Source organism: Heloderma suspectum, chromosome 7 (assembly GCF_057233095.1).
Source record: "Heloderma suspectum isolate Gila_16-S chromosome 7, 16-S_ref, whole genome shotgun sequence".
In the NCBI taxonomy this organism is placed as follows: Eukaryota; Metazoa; Chordata; class Lepidosauria; order Squamata; family Helodermatidae; genus Heloderma; species Heloderma suspectum.
In genome coordinates this window covers 2,679,617-2,701,564 of record NC_139464.1, presented here as the reverse complement: position 1 = coordinate 2,701,564, position 21,948 = coordinate 2,679,617, and the positions used below count along the sequence as shown (strand labels likewise).

Sequence of the window (21,948 nt, the reverse complement as noted above, 5' to 3'; positions counted from 1 at the left end):
CCCCCGCTGTGGGGCATTTGCCAAGGCCCAGCCACCAGTAGGGAGCCTGCTGCCATCCCTGGCTTCCTGTGGCTCGGCTTCTCCTCCTGCCTCCTGCCACTGGCTCCTTCTCTCTAAGCGGGGGAGCAGTGACACGAGTGAGGCAGGTCTTAACAAAGATCTGCTCGGGGCGGGGGGCTGCTGAAGTCTGGAGGCCCAGCTGAGTCAGACTGGCTTTGGCTGGATAGGTACATTGGCCCAGGGGAGGGAGTCTGTCGGAGGCCCACAGACGCCCCAGCACCCCAGCCGTTCCTTTCCTCGCTGTTTCACTTTCTGCAAGTTCCCAGCCTTCACAGTGTCTGTCTGGAGTGGGGTGTGGGGGAGATCACAAGCCCATTGAACGGGGCGGCCAGCTGCCTCCAACCTGGTGCCCTCCAGAAGTTCTGGCCAGGCTGGCTAGAAAAGTGGGAGTTGCCATCCAACACATCTGAGGGCACCAGCGTGGGGAACGCCGCATGGATGGCTGACCAGGTAGCACAGTCCAGGAGCACTTTGGCCGCTTCAAGCTGAAGCTGGGCAATCACACAGTTGGACGGCCCCCTGAACTGAAAAACAAACACGCCCAAAGCCCGCCCTGCACATAGAAAACTATATATTGGAGAAAGAGGTTCTACCCCAGCTTTCTGCCTGCTGGTCTAGTATTCTATGTGTGGGCATTCAGGAGGGTGGCGGAAGAGGATTCAGACATGACTCCCGACACTTTCAGGCTGAAGTGGTAAGAGTCTTGCTACATGATCCGTTGTTTGTGCAGACTGGACCTGAGTTATCTTAAAAATGGAGCTCCCGTCCAAAGTGTGGTGTGTGTGTGTGTGGGCGCGCAGGTGTAATTTTGACTTTTCACAGCAGGTGCGAAACATTTGTGGAAGCCCAGCACTCCTTTGCCCCAGTTTCCAGTCCAAAGGACCTTGCAAACACCCATTCAGGCATGGCTGAGAGCACAATCTGTCCGGGTGCTTTTAGGAACAAGGCCTGTTGTTGTAGACAATGGCTTGGGGGGCTGATTTGCTCCATGCTGATGCAGCAGTTACTGGGGGGGGGGGGCGGCGGCTTCTAAACATGTGGGCAGAGCTCAAATACCGTTGGTGTTTCCTTATAGCCAGGGTGGGGAGGCTGGTCCCGGGGACCAAATCCAGCCCTCCTGAAGTTCCATTCCAGCCCTCCAGGGCTTCCCAGAAGGCCGTGCCATTTCCCCTGGCCACATTCTCCCCCCCCCCCACCCCTCCAACTGCCCATCCTTTGGTCATTCCCCAAGTCTTTCCTGCTGGCATGAAGACCTTTAAGCTCCAGGATGCATTTGGCCCCACCCCTTTTTGCCTTTGGCCCCTGCCGGCCTCTCCAAAGTTCAACTTGGGCCTTGGATGAAAGGGGTTCCCTGCCCCTGCTTCATCGTATGAACCCCACGCATCGGGAAGTGCTGCAGGCAGCAGGCCCTGTCAAAGGCCCCAGCGGTTCTTGCACAGCAGAGCTGTGCTGACTGCCGTAGGCCGGTGAGGGAGCATGTGCTTTGCCGAACTCCTGGCATTTCACTTCAGTGAGCAGGAACACCTGTTTTCTCTCTTTCTCACCTAAGACCCAGGGTATTGGGCAGCTGCCTGGGTTCTCCCTCCCTTTCTGCAGCCACAGTGAATTTAAGGCAGTGTGGTGTAGTGGTTACAGCATCAGACTAGGGCTATGGAGTTGAAATCCCTGTTCAGCCATGAAGCTCACTGGATGTGACTTTGGGCCAGTCACACTCTCAAACTCTCCTACCGCACAGGGTTGTTGGGATAAAATGGGACGGGGGGGACCATGCATATATCACCTTGAGCCCTTGGGATAAAGGTGGTTTAAAAATGTAATACATCATGAAGAAAGAGGAGGAGAGTGCCTTTGAGCATGTGTGAAGTGCCCAGCCCTCAGCACTCTATAGCAACGCTCCAGACCAGAGTCCGTGACTTCTGGTAGCCTTGAGACCCGGCCAGCGCCTGCTGCTGCAGGAGGGAAGGGGACATGGGTGCCAATTTTCTGCGTGTGGGTGGAGATGCTGGTGGGGACACACAGGTGCAGTGGTCCCTGCCCCCGGGTCCTGGGCGAGCTCCACGCAGCCTCCCCCCACCCCCGTGGCCTGCTGGGCTGCCGCCTCGAGAGGCATCCTGCAGCCGCTCTGAACTTTCCTGCTTCTCCTCCTCTCCCCCTCTCTCACATCCTCCCGTTGCCATGACAACACCTTAAACTAACACTCTGTTCCCCAGGCTGCCGAGGGGGCTGAGTTCACAGCTGAAAATTTATCTTTCTTGCTGCTTTCCTCTCCAGATTTCCGCCCCCCCGCTCCATCCGCCCCCCATTTCTCTCTCACTCTTGTAGCGAGCGAGAGAGCAAGGGAGTGCTGCTATGGTTGCTCGGATCCTGCCAGGCCAGCCCAGAACTGCCTGCGATCTCTCCTCCAAAGGTAAGAGTTCTGCAGGGTCTTGGGGAGGGGGCTGTGTACAGCCTCTTCTCGGCCTTGGGGGCGCCTGACACGCGCCAGGCAAAGAGGCGCAGGCGGCAGAGGACTGCTGAGGAACTGAGGGCGAAACGGGCACAGAGGCCAACTTGCCACAAGTGAGAGTGGACCGTGACGCAGAGTAAGGCTGCACTTTAATCCAGACGAGCGCACTAGAAGAAATGTGCCAAGAGTGCTACTCCGGAGAGTGCACACTGTGCTGGGTCGAGATAGTTGGGTGTGTGTGTGAGTAACTGGCTGTGTGGCTGCTTTGACTACTAGAGGGACGTGTGCTGAGGTGCGTGAGTGTGCAAGAAGTGGAAAGTGCATGCTAGCGTGCAAGCAGGAAGTGTCCTGGAGGATGTGGGTCAAGATGGGAGTGACAGAGAAGTATACCATGACTCAAATACGGTGGCATGCAGTGTATGAGCATGGGGGGGGGGGGGCTGTGCCAGCAAATGTGGATGAAGATAGAGGTGCTTGTCTGGGTTGCGATACTCACATACTGTCCACTGGCACACACTTGTTTGGTCATTCGCTGTGCCCCTGGAACACGGATGTACACTGCTTGTCTGAGCAGGTGTGGAAACGGTCACGGAGGTGGGGACGTCATTGCTCGTATGAAGCCGTAGCATGCGTTTGCCGCATGTGTATAGAACTGCAGGGGAGGAGGAGAGGCATGCAGAGCGCCAGCCCTGCTGCCCCTCGGCTTTAGTGGGCCCCCTAGGGCAGGAAGGAAGGTCTCGGAACCCCCAGTGCATGCCACAAAATGTAGCCAGCTGCATCTGGCACTGGTGTAGTCCAGTTTGTGGCTAGACCCTCTCAGGAAAAGGAGCTTCAGGGAAGCTGGGTATATAAGCGACCTTAGTTGCAGTGGAGGGAAGCAGAGTCCTGAGCCAGGCTTTGCCTCTCCTCTGGAAAATGTGGTTGCCTGGTGTGGCCAGCTGCTGCCCTGCTAGCAGGTTGGCACTTGGTGCGGAGGGTGCGTGGGATTGGGGGATCTTGGCTGGGGCGTGTGTCGAGGGCAGCGGTGCAGCAGCACAGGCGCTGGCGGCTGATCTTCCTCCTGGGAACATGTGTTCCTTGTGGGTGTCAATTTTGTTTGGTGTGGAGAGTTTTTGTTCCAGATTCACTCCTGTGCTTAGCAGGGGATGCCCAGATTAGAATGTGCAATCCAAGCAGAAAAACCTGGCAGGGACACTGGCTGCACAGCCTTAAAATACGGTGGTAAGGAAGGGCCTTGCTTGCTTTTAGGGATAATGCCCGGAATAGACTTGCATTGAAAAGTACTTCTGCGGTGGCTCAGAAAGTGGAAACAAGATGGGGCGTGAAGGTCAGGGGAAAGGGTCTGAATCCCCCCCCCCTTTTTCTTTCAGGCCTTTCAAAAGTTTGTGAAGTAAATCTTCCCAGATGGGAAGTCATAGTCATTATTTGAATTTTCCACAATACATGGTGCTCAAAGCTTTTCACAAAAACAAAGAAATGCAATAGCCATAATTATAATACATTACAGTGCAATATTAACTCAATTACAGCTCATTTAAAATATATCAGGAATGTAAATAAGCACAGCAGAGGTCAGTTAACAATATCCAGAACCAATAGTCTCAACATTATACCCACATTAAACAATTCATGTTAAGAGGCCTAACAATAAGATACCTCTTCCACATCAGAGTCACAGCAAAAGAGATAAAGACCCCCCCCCCCATGCATGGCACTTCAAACAGCCCACCCTTAAGCAGCAGAAAGAAGCCCTCCTCTCTCCAGGGCCCCCGTGTCTTGAGCCAAGAAAGGGCCCCCTTCTCCCCATGGCATCTCTCCTCCTGGCGGCCTCTGAGCAGCGGAACACTGGGATAGGCGAGACAGAAACAGTCTCTTCCTGGGTAGATGCCCTCAAGCTGCTCTAAAGACAGCACAGGCACCTTCACACAACCCAAAGTAGCAGCTGGTCCCTTAGGAAGTCTCCTAGGGCCCGGGCAGGTGAGGCAAGACCGGTGGAAACAGCCAAGGTGGGAAGTAAGCAAGACAGGCTTGTTTTGGGCAGGGCTGGGTTGAGGCACCACATGAGAGGCTATGAGTGGCTAGGTTTGCATGATTGCCGGGGCTCGTTGTGGCTTATTTAAGCTACAATGAATTGCGACACCCACAGGCGCCGTACTGGAAATTCAGGATTATCATGTCGTCTGAACCCGATGGGGGGGGGGTTGTGCGCTGGTTAAATAACCCTTGCACAACCCTAAAACAGGCCATGGGTTCTGTTTTAGGGTTGTGCAAGTCTTGCACTCCTGCCAACTGCAGGAGGTTGTTTAACCTGCAGGGGTTGTTTAAGTCTTGCACTCCTGCCAAGTTCAGAAGACAGTACAAGCCACGGTTGTGGCTTCAGTATTCAAAATGGCTGCTGCTGGCCACAGTCCACTTAACTTAAGCCACAGTGGGCTGTTTGATCGTGCAAACAGACACATTGCGTGGAGGACTTGAGGATTCTGGGGGAACAGCATGCCCTTTTGAGAGGTTATAGCACAAGCACTGGTGCATTCTGGGCTGGGGGGGGATTCAGGCAAAACACTTGTTCATACTGTGCCCATGTGCTCCTTTGGCCTGCTGAGAGGATGGGATGCACTGCACATTGTGCGTCTAATAATCCCGAAGAGGGTTGGTGTGCCCCTCACTGCAGCCAAACACTCTTAAGGGGAAATACCGCCAGACAGATGGACAGATAGAGTGTGGGGAATGTCATTTAAAGGTGCATTCTCTGCTGGGATGTGAAGGGTCTTGGCATGCACCTGTGTTTAACCCACTTTCATCATGCTCCAGAATATTTGTCTGCCTGTCTTCGCCCATCCATAGTCATTGTTGTTCAGTCGTTCAGTCGTGTCCGACTCTTCGTGACCCCATGGACCATAGCACGCCAGGCCTTCCTGTCCTGCGCTCTCTCCCGGAGCGTGCTCAAGTTCATATTCATTGCATCCGTGATGCTATCTAGCCATCTCATCCTCTCATAGTCATTACTCCAGGTTTACATATCCATTGAGCAAGAACCAGAATGCTTCAAAAGAATTGTTGCACCTCTGCTAATCAGCCCTATAGACATTTTCACAAGTGATGGATAAATTGTTCTTTAAATTTCCATGTGATTGTCAAATGCCTGCAGGCACACTGAAGGGAGATTATTTCCTTCATGCTCTTCTTGTGAGGTTTCCAGGGGGGATATCTGATCAGCTACGGCTGGAGACAGATTGCTGGACTTGATGTAAGCTCCCTGGGGCAGGGGCCTTTCTATTTTGTTAGGTCGCTCTGTAGAGCACCACGTAATTGACAGCACTGTCTTTGTTTTTTTTTTAAACTCGCTTCAGTCTGAGCAGATCTTATGTGATAGAATCATAGAATCATAGAATAGTAGGATTGGAAGGGGCTACAAGACCATCGAGTCACATCTGTGAACTGGCCATGTGTTACACTTGTTCATATGTGGCTGCTGTCATGAGCAAAATATTGCAGTCCTGAATGTGGGCTATGGTCAGAGTAATGACTGGAAGATAGGCAAACATAACTCAACAAAGTTCATTTCTGATCAAAGTTGTACAAATGGCACAGCCAGCAGCTGAGAATATGATTGTAAAGCCGCCTCCTTCCCAGAGCATCTCTGCCACATCATAAACCATCTTCTGATCATTGCCACATGCATGACAGTGACCTGTGCAAAGGAGGCCGAGAGATGCACTGTGCATCACTTCCCCAAACAACACAGGGACTTGTCCCATAACCCTTGCCTGCGTCTGGTTGTCACGGGAGACACAGCTCTGTTATCGGAGAAGCAGGCTAATAGGGAGACTCTCAGTCATTAAATATTGAAAATTTAGCCATCGCTTGTTCCCCTTCTCTCACCAGAGCTCATCTCAGGGTCCACAACTCCTGGATTTAGGCCCAAAGAGTTGGTGGCGGCCATGCCAGAGGGGTTTGGGTGGATCCAGAACTGGTAAGAGGCAGAGGGGCTGACTCCCCTGTGCTGTGTGTGTGTGTGTGTGTGTGTGTGTGAGGGGGCTTTCCACCTATTCTCCCCCCCAATAATTGTAGCCCTTGCTCACTCCAGGACAGTATGCTTGCGTGCCCACAGGAGTGCCCCACATTTGGGGGGACTTCCTTGGCAAGCTGCACTTGCAGGTGATCCTGTGAAGTCCTGACTCCCTTCCGTGGTCATCTCTCTTTCTCTGCTTGTTTCCAGCCTGGGGGCGGCATTCCATAAAAAGCCCAGCAGCAGGCTGCGTGGTTGTTCTCAAGGCAGATCTGCATAAAGGAAGCAGAAATGCTTTTTGTTGGTATTTAATAAAGGTAGCGAGCTGCCTGTGAGTTCTGCCAAGGGCGTGGGGGACCTTCTCTTGCAGCGTTACTTTGAGGCCAGATCTCCTCTATGGACATGAATGGGGATGTAAAGCTAATTGCAGAAAAAAATTTGAAGGCAAAGAGGGGTGATCTGTGTGTGTGCATGTATGTATGTGGGAAACCACCAGTTCAGGCATGGGGGGAAAGATCTGAAAGCCTTAAGGAACATTGCAGTATTTGCAATATTTATTTGACTGTCAATATCTGTCCTGATTGTAGCCTTTGAGTTCAGAAATAATGAGGGAAAGCAACTTGCCTGATCTCTAAAATAAATGCCAGGGAAGCCTGGAAACACAGCATTTCCCTTGTCCCAGATGTGTGTGAGGCATGTGCTCTGTGCGTGCTCATACTCTTAGAACAGGCTTAAGAGGGAGAACTCTGCCTGACACTGAGAGCCAGTGTAGTGTAGTGGTGAGAGTGACGGACTGGGAGCCGGGAGATCTGGGTTCTAGTCCCCACTTGGCCATGGAAGCTCACTGGGTGACTTTGGGCCAGTCACAGACTCTCAGCCCAACCTACCTCACAGGGTTGTTGTTGTGAGGATACAACGGTGAGGAGGAGGATAATGTAAGCCGCCTTGAGTTCCTTGCGAGAGGGAGAAAGGCGGGGTATAAATGCAATAAATAAATAAATAAATAAATAAATCCCAGGTTCAAATCTCACTTGCTAGCTGAGAATCATGAGGGTTGCAGTCCAGCACACTTGGAGGGTGCCAGGATGGCCTGGGGGAAGGAATGAAAAAGGCCTCCTTTGTGCCTTCCCCATTCCTGAAATTCCATCTCCCCGCCCTGCAAACCCAGGCCTGAACAGCACTATGAGGCTTATGTTCCAGGCTGACTGGAGCCCTGAGCAAGAGCACGCCTCTTATAGGCTGGAGATGCACTGCAACAGACAGTTGTAGGTCCCACTTGTAGTAGTAGGAGTAGAGGCATTACAGAGTACAAGAAGGCAGGTCTCTGCCCCAAGAGACTCACATTTACAATAAAAAATGCAACACAGTAAACTACAGAGAGAGGTGGAGGTGGATGTGTAGACGAGATGGATCTGCTTTCATTTCAGTGACACGTATTTCGATTCAGGTTCTGTCGGGGCTGGGATTAAGTGATTTTGCCAAAGGCTTTGTGGAAAAGGGGGGTTTTCCAGTGGGATCTGTGTGTCTGAGATGGCACACCTCCGGCTTAGAGGCGCCGGCGGTAGGAGGCTCTCCCCTTGGGAAGGACTGATGTTCTGAGTCCACTGAAGTGGTGGCTTCTTGAGTTTCCTGCCCCGGATCCCCCGCCTTTTTATAGATGCTCCCATGGGCCCCCCGAAGAATGTCAGGAAAAGCTGCCGCCACCACCAGACCAGCACTCAGCCCAGGCTGCATTGTTTAGAGGAAGCCGGAAGTTGACTCCAGCCAGGCTGGGCCTTTGGCTAAGGGTAGCAGTTTACTTGCCCAACGGAGGAGGAGGGATGCCTTCCATTTCTGCCAAAGAACCCCTCTGCAGGGCTGGCCCACATGGATAATGGAGAGGAAGAGAACGCTTGCATCTCATGCAGGCGCGTCCAGTCTGAGGACTGTGACCAACATCATTTATTTATTTTAGGCGTTTATATCCCACCCTTCAATACAATTCTCAGGGAGGCTTACAAAATTTTAACACAATACAACAAAATATGATCACCAGCAAAGAGAGGTTACTCTTTGCAGTGTCAGGAGGCTGCTACCCATCAATGGAAAACCAAGGAGATAACTGCTTAAGGGTGCAATCCTATGCATGTTTAGACAGAAAACGTCCTACAACTCCCAGCATGCCCCAGCCAGCAATGCATAGAATTGCATCCTAAGGCTTCTTAGTGTGGCCTTGAAGCACCCCCAGCCCCTCCTTTTGTAGCTGATGTATTTTATTATTTTTATTTGCACATTGCCTTGAGCACTCATTAAGTGGAGGGGCAATCTAAAAATATTATAAATCAGTATTCTAAATACCCCCCCCCCCACACACACACACACTACTTGACGCAAGAAAGCCCAGGTATTTATTTATTTGAACGATTTATATGCTGCCTTTTAAAAGAAAAGTTTTCCCAAGGTGGCTTACAATCACTATCATGAAAATATTTTAAAACAAATATGGGAAAATAAATTTTAAACTAAAACACAGCACAAGGCAAATTCCTAATCCAGACCAAGAAAACAGAATTACAGTTTAAAACAGAGAGTGAAAACAGTTTAGGCACCAGCAGAGTTAAATAATTTAAGGTCTGCTTAAAAACAAACAGGGAAGGAGCCAGACATGCCTCCCTTGGAGGGAGTTCCACAGGTATTGGGCCACCACTGGAAAGGCCCTTCTCTGGGGCTCACCGGCCTAACTGAGCTTAATGGCAGATGTGTGAGCTAGGCCTCTGTGGCTGATTTTAAGGCCTGGGCAGGTTCATATGGCGCAGATGGTCCTTCAGGTCACCTGGTCCCAAACCATTTAGGGGTTTAAAGGTCAATACCAGCACTTTAAATTGTAGCTATGTTAATGGTTGTATTTATTCAGATAAGTGAATGCTAAAAGGGGAAACATTCATGAGTTTTACATTTTCAGGGTTTTATGCTGAAAAGTAGGCATAAGCTTTTCTGTATTATTCTGTTATCTTTGTCACTTGTTAACTAGATGTCTCCTGCTTAGCTTGCTGAAAAAGCAACTAATTAAGCAACTTCACTAAACCTGAACTGACATGTAGTTCAGATCTTCAGGTTTGAAATGTGAATCAGAATAGAATTACTTCAGCTGATTGTGAGAGAGATCCACTCTTAAGGCCATTACGGTGTTCTTCTCCCTGCCCCCATCTTTTCATGTAACATACAGTTTGGCTTACTTGAGCATGTACTCCCCGATGCAACACCTTTCAGTCTGGAGTCGCTCGCTTAGTGGTTGAGTTGCATCCATTAAAGTGGAGAAGCAAGTGAGGAGGTAAAGCTAAAGTGCAGGGAGATGTGAGGCTTTGTGTCTGTGGAGACAAGAGACCCGTGCACAAGAGATGAAAGCAAGGCCAGCCTTGAAGGGTTTGGAAAGTTAAGAAAAACACCAGGCAGTAACTCAATATGAAGGGACCTGGCATTGGCTGTCAGTACAGAACTGGGGCTTAATTTGAGCCAGGACCCATCAGGGGCTCTATAAGCTGACATCTGCAACCCATTTTCTATGCCAGGGTGCCACTCTGGTGGTACGTGGAAGAGGAAGGGCGAAAGATGTCCACGCTTCTGAACATGTGCCAAATGCCATTCCCTCATCACAGAATACTTGGAGCCTGCAGACAGGTTACCGGTATTAGCAGCTGAGGCTTTGAAATCAGAATTCCAGATGGCTTTGAGCCTCAGCAAAGCTCTTCTTAGCAATCAGCCATTTTATAGTGTCCACTTCCTCAGGTAAGGCGCTCCCTGTTGCTAGAGCAGCCTTCCCCAACCAGGCACCCTCCAGATGTGTTGGACTACAACTCCCATCATCCCCAGTGCTGGTTGGGGAATGATGGGAGTATAGTCCAACACACCTGGAGAGCACCAGACTGGGGAATACTGTTCTGGAGCATCTTGGGGATGCTACAAGGAACCGTGGCAGATTCTGATAAACGTGGTCCAGAGTCTTTCCCGCAAATCTTCTCCATCCTGAATTTGCTACCAGCTTCCAGATGTTTCCAGAATGTGGTAGCAACTCTCTTTAAAAAAGAACAACCCTGAAGTTAGGTGGACTTTTCAAGAGTATTTGAAGCTGATGGATCAGTGCTATGAACAGTTTAATTTAAGCATATCTAGACTACAACTCAAAATATCCTAAGAGACCTTTGCAAAGTATGTTAATTGAGGATATGGTAGCTAGCCACCATGCTGTTGAACCATTCGCATGAACACAATCAATTAAATGCTTTAAGGTCCTGGGCGGGGCGGGGCGGGGCGAGGGGGAATCAAGAAATAAAAAACGTACTGAAAGGTAGCTTTCAGTGAGATTAAAGCATGGTTGTTTTAAAAGCCTTGAATGGTAGAGATCTTGGTTATATTATGGAGATCAGTGTCTGAAACTTCCCCCTGCTGGTTCTCTTTGCTGAGTGACCATCTGTTGTTTGGAGATCTCACCACTGAGTTCCCAAATTTGTTTGATCAGGGCTGGGCTGCATCAGGCCCCTCCGTGTGGGAATTGATTTCCGCCTGCGAAGTGTCTGCCTTGTCTCCTTTAAGAAGTGCCTAAATAATCCTATAATAACATTAAAAAAATAAGAAGAGCCACACTGGATCACACCAGAAGCATTCTTCGTCCAGCATCCTGTTTCCCACAGTGGCCAACCACCGTTGCCCCTGGGAGCCTCCAAGCAGGACTTGAGGGCAACAGCCCCCTCCCACTGTCGTACCCCAGCAACTGGTGTACAGGGGCACACTGCCTCTGATCCTGGAGGTAGCACAGAGCCACCAGGACCAGTCACCACGGATAGCTATATTCTCCTCCACGAATCTGTCTAATCCCCTTTTAATGTCCCAGTTGGTGGCCATCACTACGTCTTGTGGTAGCAAGTTCCATATTTTAACAATGCATGTGTGAAGAAGGGCTTCCTTTTGCCTGTCCTGAATCTCCCACCATTCAGCTTTATGTGATGACCCCACTAGGTTCTAAGGTTATGGGGGGGGGGGGAAGTCTTCCTATCCACTTCCCCCACACCAGGTGTAATTTTGTACACCTCTGTCATGTCCCCCCTTACTCACTTTTTTTCCTAAACCCAATGGCCTCAAATGTTGCAACCTTTCCTCATAGGGAGGAAGTTGCTCCAGCCTCTTGATGGCTTGGTTGCCCTTTTTCTGCACCTTTTCCAGCCTTATGATATGCTTTGGAGGTGACCAGAAGTGTACACAGCATTCCAAGTAAGGTCACAGCACTGATTTGTATACAGGCGGTATACCCTCAACTCCAGAACATTTACAAACAAGATAAGAAGTAGTGCTCCAGGTTCCAATGCAAATCCTTGGGGGACCCCACTTCTAGCATCCCTGCATTGTGGGAACAGCCCATTTATTCTTACCGATGTGCAGTGCAACCGCTGACTCCTTCCCAGCACTATTTTACCAGCCTAACCAGACAGAACGTGATATCTGCTATCCCCACCAGGCAGACAAGTCACCAGGCAGTTGACTCCACCCCTAGAAGCCTATCTTTCTGTGTTTCCAATGACCCAAACCACCCACTACGAGGAACCCCTCACTCCTGGAGGCATATCCTCTGCACGGGAGGATGTCATATCAGTTTGTCCCCCAAGGAATGGGTCACTTCTAAGGCATCATTTCTCTCCTACCTCAAGACCCTCCTTTCTGTGACCGCAGAGAAATTTTGTATTTCTCAATGTGCTTTTAGAGCCTTCACTGCTGGCTGCTGTCTTTCCATTTCTCTGTTTCCTCTCCTCTAAAAATCTGTTTTTACTGGATTTTTATTTTACTGTCCTGTGTCATGTAAACCACCCAGAATTCCAACTGGTTGTTCTTGTTGCGTTGGCGATGTAGCAAGAGGCAAACTAGGCCCAACTTGGTTTCTGTCCCTGCATGAAAGAAGATCATCTTTGTGGGAAGGGCTGTTCGCTGATCATCTGGGGAATGAGGTAGAGGAAGTGGGGGCAGGCGGGATCGCCCCTTTTACACGTCTGCCCATCTTGTGAATACAACTTAGTCTCTTGTGAACAGCTGTTGAGTACAAACATAAAGGGCCTTTGATGGAATTGCCAAGACTGAATTACTTGGGCCAAACAATGCAGAAGTCAATGAAGCTCTTGTTGTTGTTGTTGTTCAGTCGTTCAGTCGTGTCCGACTCTTCGTGACCCCATGGAACATAGCACGCCAGGCCTTCCTGTCCTGCGCTCTCTCCCGGAGCATGCTCAAGTTCATATTCATTGCATCGGTGATGCTATCCAGCCATCTCATCCTCTGCCGTTCCCTTCTCCTCTTGCCTTCAGTCTTTCCCAGCATCAGGGTCTTTTCCAGGGAGTTTTCTCTTCGCATTAGGTGGCCAAAAGATTGGAACTTCAGCTTCAGTATCTGTCCTTCCTTTAGGATGGACTGATTTGACCTCCTTCCAGTCCAGGGGACTCGTAAGAGTCTTCTCCAGCACCACAGTTCGAAAGCATCAATTCTTCGGCGCTCAGCCTTCCTTATAGTCCAGCTCTCACAGCCATACATTACTACTGGGAAAACCATAGCTTTGATTAGACGGACCTTTGTCGGCAAGGTGATGTCTCTGCTTCTTACTATGCTGTCTAGGTTGGCCATAGCTTTCCTCCCAAGGAGCAAGCGCCTTTTAATTTCATGGCTACAGTCACCGTCTGCGGTGATCTTGGAGCCCAAGAAAGTAAAATCTGTCACTGCTTCCATTTCTTCCCCTTCTATATGCCAGGAAGTGATGGGGCCAGATGCCACAATCTTAGTTTTGTTAATGTTGAGTTTCAAACCAGCTTTTGCACTCTCCTCTTTCACCCTCAACAAGAGGCTCTTTAGATCCTCTTCGCTTTCTGCCATTAGGGTGGTATCGTCTGCATATCGGAGGTTGTTGATAATTCTCCCAGCAATCTTAATTCCGACCTCTGATTCATCCAACCCGGCGTTTCTCATGATGTACTCTGCATATAAGTTAAATAAGCAGGGTGACAATATGCAGCCTTGTCGTACTCCTTTCCCAATTTTGAACCAATCGGTTGTTCCATGTCTGGTTCTTACTGTTGCTTCTTGACCCTCGTACAGGTTTCTCAGGAGACAGGTAAGGTGGTCTGGTACTCCCATCACTTTAAGAATTTGCCACAGTTTGTTGTGATCCACACAATCAAAGGCTTTAGCGTAGTCAATGAAGCAGAAATAGACGTTTTTCTGGAATTCTCTTGCTTTCTCCATGATGCAGCGAATGTTGGCGATTTGATCTCTAGTTCCTCTGCCTCTTCGAAACCCCGCTTGTACTTCCGGTAGTTCTCGGTTCGCATACTGCTGAATCCTAGCTTGTAGGATTTTGAGCATCACCTTGCTGGCATGTGAAATGAGCGCAATTGTGCGGTAGTTTGAACACTCTTTGGCGTTGCCCTTCTTTGGAATTGGAATGTAAACTGACCTTTTCCAGTCTTGTGGCCACTGTTGAGTGTTCCAGATTTGTTGGCATATTGAATGCAGCATTTTAACAGCATCATCTTTTAGGATTTTAAATAGCTCGGCTGGAATACTGTCATCTCCGCTAGCTTTATTGTTACTAATGCTTCCTAAGGCCCACTTGACTTCACTCTCTAGGATGTCCGGCTCAAGTTCAGTGACCGCACTATCATGGCTATCAGGGACATTCAGATCTTTCCTGTATAGTTCTTCTGTGTATTCTTTCCACCTCTTCTTAATCTCATCTGCTTCTGTTAGGTCCCTGCCTTCTTTGTCCTTTATCATGCCCATCTTTGCACAAAACGTTCCCTTGAGATCTCCAATTTTCTTGAAGAGATCTCTAGTCTTTCCCATTCTGTTGTTTTCCTCGATTTCTTTGCATTGTTCACTTAAGAAGGCCTTCTTGTCTCTCCTTGCTATTCTCTGGAACTCTGCATTCAGTTGGGTATATCTTCCCCTTTCTCCCTTGCTTTTCGCTTCCCTTCTTTCGTGAGCTACTTGTAAAGCCTCATCAGACAGCCACTTTGCTTTCTTGCATTTCTTTTTCTTTGGGATGGATTTCGTTGCTGCCTCCTGAACAATGTTACGGACCTCCGTCCATAGTTCCTCAGGCACTCTGTCTATCAGGTCTAATCCCTGAAATCTATTCCTCACCTCCACTGTATATTCAGAAGGGATATGATTTAGGTCATACCTGAATGGTTTAGTGGTTTTCCCGACGTTCTTCAATTTAAGCCGAAATTTTGCAAGAAGCAGCTCATGATCTGAGCCACAGCCAGCTCCAGGTCTTGTTTTTACTGACTGTATGGAGCTTCTCCATCTTTGGCTGCAAAGGACATAATCAATCTGATTTCGATATTGACCATCTGGTGAAGTCCATGTGTAGAGTCGCCTCTTGTGCTGTTGGAAAAGAGTGTTTGCTATGATCAGCATGTTCTCTTGGCAAAACTCTATTAGCTTTGTCCTGCTTCATTTTGTACACCAAGGCCATGCCTGTCTGTTATCCCGGTGATTTCTCGACTTCCTACTTTAGCATTCCAATCCCCTATGATGAAGAGGACGTCTTTTTTTGGTGTTAGTTCTAGAAGGTGTTGTAGGTCTCAGTGCTACTTAAATTTTAATTGTGGAAATGAAGGAAGGGAAGGTGCAGGCATGGCTCCCTCTGGCTGTGTGAAAACACAGCAGCAGATGCTGCAGAAAGCAGAGTACATGCAACAAGAGGAGTGCATCCTAGGGTAGGAACAAGTTAGGACAGCCTCCTCCAATTGGGCACTCTCCAGACGTTTTCACCCACAACTCCCAGCATTCCAAACATTAGCCATGCTGCCTGGAGATGATGGGAGTTGAAGTCCAAACATTGGGAGGACACCAGGTTGAGGAAGGCAGAGTTAGGACATCACAAGTACTCCAGAGAGATGGCCATATCATTTCATTTTTTACATTTCTATACTGCCCAATAGCAAAGCTCTCTGGGCACTTTACAGAGATTAAAATCCTTAAAAATACGACTATTGTATTTCTTTATTTATTACATTTATTTATTACATATTATACATAACATAAAAACTGATTACGTGCAAACATGTCCACCTCAGCCTGAGCCAGGAGACTCAGACCTGGAAGAACACCCTAGGGCTTAGAAATGAGGGCCCAGACCAGCACCCTCTGTTTCAAGCTCTAAGCCTGAAACTTTAAACAGTAGCAGTTAACCAAGCAGAAGACACTGGATTTAGTACCAAGGCTTACTTGGAAGGAAGCACATACAACTCATAAGGTAGAGATTAAGTTTATTGAGATAGGGGAAAGTGAGAGAGGAATAAAAAGGCATACAAGAATCAGAGTAACCTTTGGAAACAATACCCCAGGCAAAAATAACAAAGAAATACCTAACTCTGCCCTATATGTTACCTAAGTTTGGGTCTTCCAATAGCACAGGGCCCAGTCCAGGATCCAAAGATTCACAAACCTGAAAGCAAGTAGAAACATGAAGACAAAAATGAATGGGGGGCTCCAAGCCCCCTCTTTTTATGCTCAAACCCCTGACAACTCATAGAAGACCTTAATTAGCCAATCGCAAGCTGACTGCAGCAACGTTCCCAAATGGCATAGGGGAGGATGAGAGTTCCCACAGGAATGCAGCTGAAGTCATTCAGTCCCATTAAATGAGTCTTACTGTGGCCTTGGGGGCCGGAGGCATCTCTAGATAACAGACACACAGATGGTTGCACCGCTACATGCCACTTCAGTCTGGTGAAATGGAGTTGTCATACAGTTGGAGCACAAAAAGAAAATTGAGTGCTTGACACTGGGCCACCAGTTAAAGTTGGTAGAAGGCACTCTGTGCCACTGAGGCCACCTGAGCCTCTGGTGACAAAGATGGCTCCAGGAGAACTCCCAAGCTACGAACCTCCCTTCAGGGGGAGTGGAACTCCATGCAGAACAAGTTGAGCATCCTCCATCCGGTCAGAAGAACCACCCACTAACAGCATCTCAGTCTTGTCTGGATTGAGCTTCAGTTTATTGGTCTTCATCCAGTCCATTGTCGCAGCCAGGCACTGATCTAGTACATCCACAGCCTCACCTGATGAAGATGAAAAGGAGACATAGAGCTGCGTGTCATCAGCATACTGATGGCAACACACTCCAGAACTCCAGATGAACCCACTCAATGGCTTCATGGAGATTTTAAATAGCACGGGGGACAAAACTGACCCCTGCAGAATCCCATAGTGGAGAATCCATGGGGCCGAGTAATATCTTCAAGCACCACCTTCTGGACCAATCATCCAAGTAGGAGCTAAACCATTGCAATGCGGTTCCCCCTGCTCCCTTGTGATACGTTCCATGGGGTTTTCTTGGCAAGAATACTGGAGTGGGTTGCCATTTCCTTCTCCAGTGGACCACATTTTGTCAGAACTCTCCACCATGACCTGTCCGTCTTGGGTGGCCCTGCACGGCATAGCTTATGGATGCTTTCGAACTGTGGTGCTGGAGAAGACTCTTACGAGTCCCCTGGACTGGAAGGAGGTCAAATCAGTCAATCCTAAAGGAAATCAACCCTGAGTGCTCATTGGAAGGACAGATACTGAAGCTGAAGCTGAAATATTTTATCCACCTAATGCGAAGAGAAAACTCTCTGGAAAAGACCCTGATGCTGGGAAAGACTGAAGGCAAAAGGAGAAGGGGACGGCAGAGGATGAGATGGCTAGATAGCATCACTGATGCAATGAATATGAACTTGAGCACGCTCCGGGAGAGAGTGCAGGACAGGAAGGCCTGGCGTGCTATGGTCCATGGGGTCACGAAGAGTTGGACATGACTGAACGACTGAACAACAACAACCCCCTGCTCCCAGCTCAGACAGTCACCCCAGAAGGATACCATGGTCAGTGGTATCAAAAGCCGCTGAGATGTCAAGGAGAATGAACAGGGTCACTCCCCCATCTGTCTCCTAACATAGATAATCCTGACCAAGGCTGCTTCTATGCCAAAGCCTGGCCTGGACGCTGACTGAAATGGATCCAGATAACCAGTCTCATCCAGGAGTGTCTGGAGCTGGTTGGCAACCACCCGCTCAAGGACCTTGCCCCGGAAAGGAATATTTGCCACCGGCCTAAAATTACTAAGATTCTCCAGGTCCAGGCAGGGTTTTTTCAAGAGTGGTCTCAGCACTACCTCTTTCAGGCAGTCTGGGACCCTTCCCTCTCTCAAGGAAGCATTCATCCCCCCCCCCCCAGCCCAGCCGACTGTTCCTTCTTTGCCAGTTTTTATAAGACAAGAGGAGCAAGGATCCAGTGTGAAAGTAGTTGCATGAACTTGTCCAATCACATTGTCCTCATTCTTGAGCTGTACGAACTGAAACTCATCCAAGAAAACAGGACAAGGCTGTGCCCTGGATACCTCACCTGATTCACCTGCTGTAACGCTGGAGTCTACGTCCCAGTGGATGCAAGAGTTTTTTTATCTTGGAAGTGCCTAGTATTGGAAGTATATTACAGTGGGCCTCAGATGGGTCCACAGTGTCCCTAGGGCCAGCATATAATAAGCCCCAGACAACCCTGAAAAGCTCCGCTAGGTGGCACATAGAGGATTAAATAGTGGCAGCAAGATATTGTTTTTTTGCCACCCTCACTGTCCATGAATATTCATGACCCTAGGCTTGTACTAGTGTTCAATCTGTCTGGCATTTAAAAGCATGAATTTGGCACAGCCCACCAAAGTTCTGGGTACAAGCAAGGGGAGGCAACTTGGGTTGCTGTTCCTAGCACTAGAGGCTTATTTGCACCGTCAGCCATGACAGTGGGGTGAAGCCACCACAAACTGACCTTTCTTGGGGATTTTAGCATAGGGAATAAGCATGTGAAAAGATTGCAAAGAGGCTGTGAAATGTCACCACCTGACAACACAACATCAGCTTTGAGCACTTACTGGAAAATTTACAAGAGATGCCCTAATCCACTGAAAACATCAATTTATATGGGCATCTGAACTTACTTTTTTATAATGGAAGTCAGATCGTGATCGATTTAAACCAGACTTCTTCAACCTGGTGCTCTCCAGATGTGTTGGACTGCAACTTGAGATCAACTTAGCAGGAGATGTCGGAGGTTGAGCCTGGAACCTTCCCCAAAGCAGATGTTTTACCACCAAGCTGCGGGCCATCCCCTTGTGTCGACTTGTATGAAACCTGGTTGCATTAACGGGCCCCAAGAGCTGATGCTGTCCTCTGGTGTCTGTGGCCAATTTGATAAAAGCACAGCCCATGTGCATTGTCCCATTTCCAGAGATTTGTTCCTGGCTGGAGACGAGTGACTCTGTGCCTCTGGGAAGATTTTTTTAAAGGCGCCCAGGGCTGTCATCAAATGCGGGATGTTTTCCTTCGAAATGCAACACCAGCTCATCTGCATAATTTATACTCATCTGAAGAGATTTAATCTATCGGTTCCAATAATAAACTCGTAAATCACCCTCCCAGTTAGAAGGAGTTGGGTACTGACAAGATGCATATACAATAAGCGTTTAATTTATCATCCCAACAGCCTCCTGGCTGGATTAATGCCGCAGACTGTGGATCCTTGGGCTTCTTCAGAGCCAAAGGGGCAGAGAGGGTAATTGCCCACTTGTCTGCAAAACAGTTATGCAGCCCAGAGGACCTGATGTATTTCAGGGTGAGGGTGGGGTCAGGATCTATTTATGTATTTATCTCTTTAATTCGTATCCGCCAGAAATGGCACTCAAGGTGGCTAACAATAATAAAATACAGGTTAAAAACAAAATTTTAATTAAAATATAGCATAAAAATAGATCCATAAAAACACAATTAAAAACTCAATAATAAAAGAAATAGGCAGCACCCAATCCAGACTGGAGGCATTCAAGACGAGGCTGGGCAGCCATCTGTCAGGGATGCTCTGACTTGGATTCCTGCACTGAGCAGGGGGTTGGACTCGATGGTCTTATAGGCCCCTTCCAACCCTACTGTTCTATGATTCTATCCAATTAAAAACCCCTTCAGCAACAGATCAACTTGCATACCAAAGGTCTGCCTGAATAAAAATGCCTGTGCCACTGGAAGAGGGGGCCAACCCAGCCTCCCTTGGCAGGGAGTTCCAGAGACTGGGGGCTGGCACTGAGAAGGCCCCATCTTGCTGCTGGCCTTCAGATGGGGAACTTCTTGAGCCTGCTTTGGCCTGAGGTGGGATAAGGAAAGGAATACGGCAAGGCTGTATATTGTCGCCCTGATTATTTAACTTATATGCAGAGTACATCATGAGAAACGCAGGGTTGGATGAATCACAGGTCGGAATTAAGATTGCTGGGAGAATTATCAACAACCTCAGATACGCAGACGACACCACCCTAATGGCAGAAAGCGAAGAGGATCTAAAGAGCCTCTTGCTGAGGGTGAAAGTGGAGAGTGCAAAAGCTGGTTTGAAACTCAACATTAACAAAACGAAGATCATGGCATCTGGCCCATCGCTTCCTGGCATATAGAGGGGGAAGAAATGGAAGCAGTGACAGATTTTATTTTCTTGGGCTCCAAGATCACCGCAGACGGTGACTGTAGCCATGAAATTAAAAGGCGCTTGCTCCTTGGGAGGAAAGCTATGGCACACCTAGACAGCATAGTAAGAAGCAGAGACATCACCTTGCCGACAAAGGTCCGTCTAATCGAAGCTATGGTTTTCCCAGTAGTAATGTATGGCTGTGAGAGCTGGACTATAAGGAAGGCTGAGCATCGAAGAATTTATGCTTTCGAACTGTGGTGCTGGAGAAGACTCTTACGAGTCCCCTGGACTGCAAGGAGGTCCAATCAGTCCATCCTAAAGGAACTCAACCCTGAGTGCTCACTGGAAGGACAGATACTGAAGCTGAAGCTCAAATCTTTTGGCCACCTAATGCGAAGAGAAAACTCCCTGGAAAAGACCCTGATGCTGGGAAAGATTGAAGGCAAAAGGAGAAGGGGACGGCAGAGGATGAGATGGCTAGATAGCATCACCGATGCAATGAATATGGACTTGAGCATGCTCCCGGAGAGAGCGGAGGACAGGAAGGCCTGGCGTGCTTTGGTCCATGGGGTCATGAAGAGTCGGACACGACTGAACGACTGAACAACAACAACAACTGGGTAGGAGGGAGGAACTATTGGGCCAAAGGCCTTTCGGAATGGAGGCTTTTCCCAGGCCCTTCTGTGCCTCAGCCGCAGCGCTGGACTCTAGGGTCTGCTTCTCCATCTGCAGCCCAGAGCCAAGTCAGTCTGGCGGGCCTTTCCTACGGCCATTGGTCCTCCAAATCTCTTCCCGCCACCCTGTCTGCCACTTTCAGGGATCACCAGCCACCATATTCTCTTTCAAGACTGATATAACTCATTCTGCAGTAAGAAAACATTACAGCTGCATCTCGACATGTTCAGGGCAAGTGACAAGCAGGTTGCAGATGCGATTTGTGTAATTGTTACTTCGAACTAAATTAAAAATCAGCCTTGGCAGCAGACCAGGGAATTGCGGAGGGGTGGTGGTGGTCTAGAATAATCAGAGGCTGAAACATATCTGAGATGTTTCAATGGTACCTAATGGATTCAGGACTTTTGCTTTTCCCTGTGCGGAGTTTTGCACCAAATAAGTACCGGGGCTTACCTCTCAAAGGCTGGCAGTAGCACCCGTTTGGCCAGCATGAGGCTGACTTAGCCTCTTTGGGAGCAAATTTTTCCCACTCACAACTTTGCTAACATGTGCTGAATTCTGACATTTCTGGAAAGCTTTGGGCACCATCCCAGCCAAAGTTAAGCATCTGATTTCAGCAAGGGAGTTAAGTACCTCCTTAAATCTCTCCCAATGAGATGGGGTCTGAAAGTGCTTACATTTGGCTGGGGTCATGCTTGTAGTATTTTGATAGCAAGATGTGTCGTGAGGATAAAATGCAGACACTTAAAAACAGTGCCCTTGCAATGTGGAAATGCACTTTGCAGAATAAAGGAAAATGTCTATTTTGAAGTGAATAGTCCCAAAATTATTTCATGAGGTAGGCTGCTACCAGACGTGAGAGGCAGAAGGGGGCTTGCTTACTAAGACTGCTCTGTACTGTATTAGGAACTCCTTGTTCTCTGGCACCTAATTTCTCAATTTACTAATTGGAGGGTGTGTGGCAGCGGCTGCAGTCCCACATCTACCAGGCATAAGAATACTAGGGGTGGGGTCAGCAGGCGATGCCCCCCACCCCAAATGCTAGGGCTGGCAGTCGTCCTGGGCTAACAGGCCCTGCGTGTTGCTATGGCAACAGGGCTGCTGGAGGCCTGTGGCCTGCTCTGGTGCCGCGCAAGGGACTCTGTGTTTCCTACTGTGTGTTCTGGAGATGGCTGAGCTGAGCACAGCGCTCTGGGGCTGGGGAAATGTGAAATGCCCCACTGGTCCGGAGTGTATTTCAAGCAATGAGCCCC

At 48.9% G+C, this 21,948-nt stretch overlaps 1 protein-coding gene across 4 annotated transcripts in view; it reads left to right on the top strand.

The window, feature by feature from the left end:
* SHANK3 (SH3 and multiple ankyrin repeat domains 3) overlaps positions 1 to 21,948 on the top strand; it is a 512,191-nt gene that overhangs the window by 11,254 nt on the left and 478,989 nt on the right. For 2 of the 4 annotated variants that reach the window (XM_084808829.1, XM_084808826.1), the window contains exon 2: positions 2,332 to 2,467. The exons of 1 other annotated variant lie outside the window; for it this stretch is intronic. The gene's annotated coding sequence lies outside the window, so the exon portion shown is untranslated. Of the gene's footprint in view, positions 1 to 2,220; positions 2,468 to 21,948 lie in introns of those variants that run through there. One more of the 4 variants, XM_084808828.1, reaches the window with a different exon arrangement.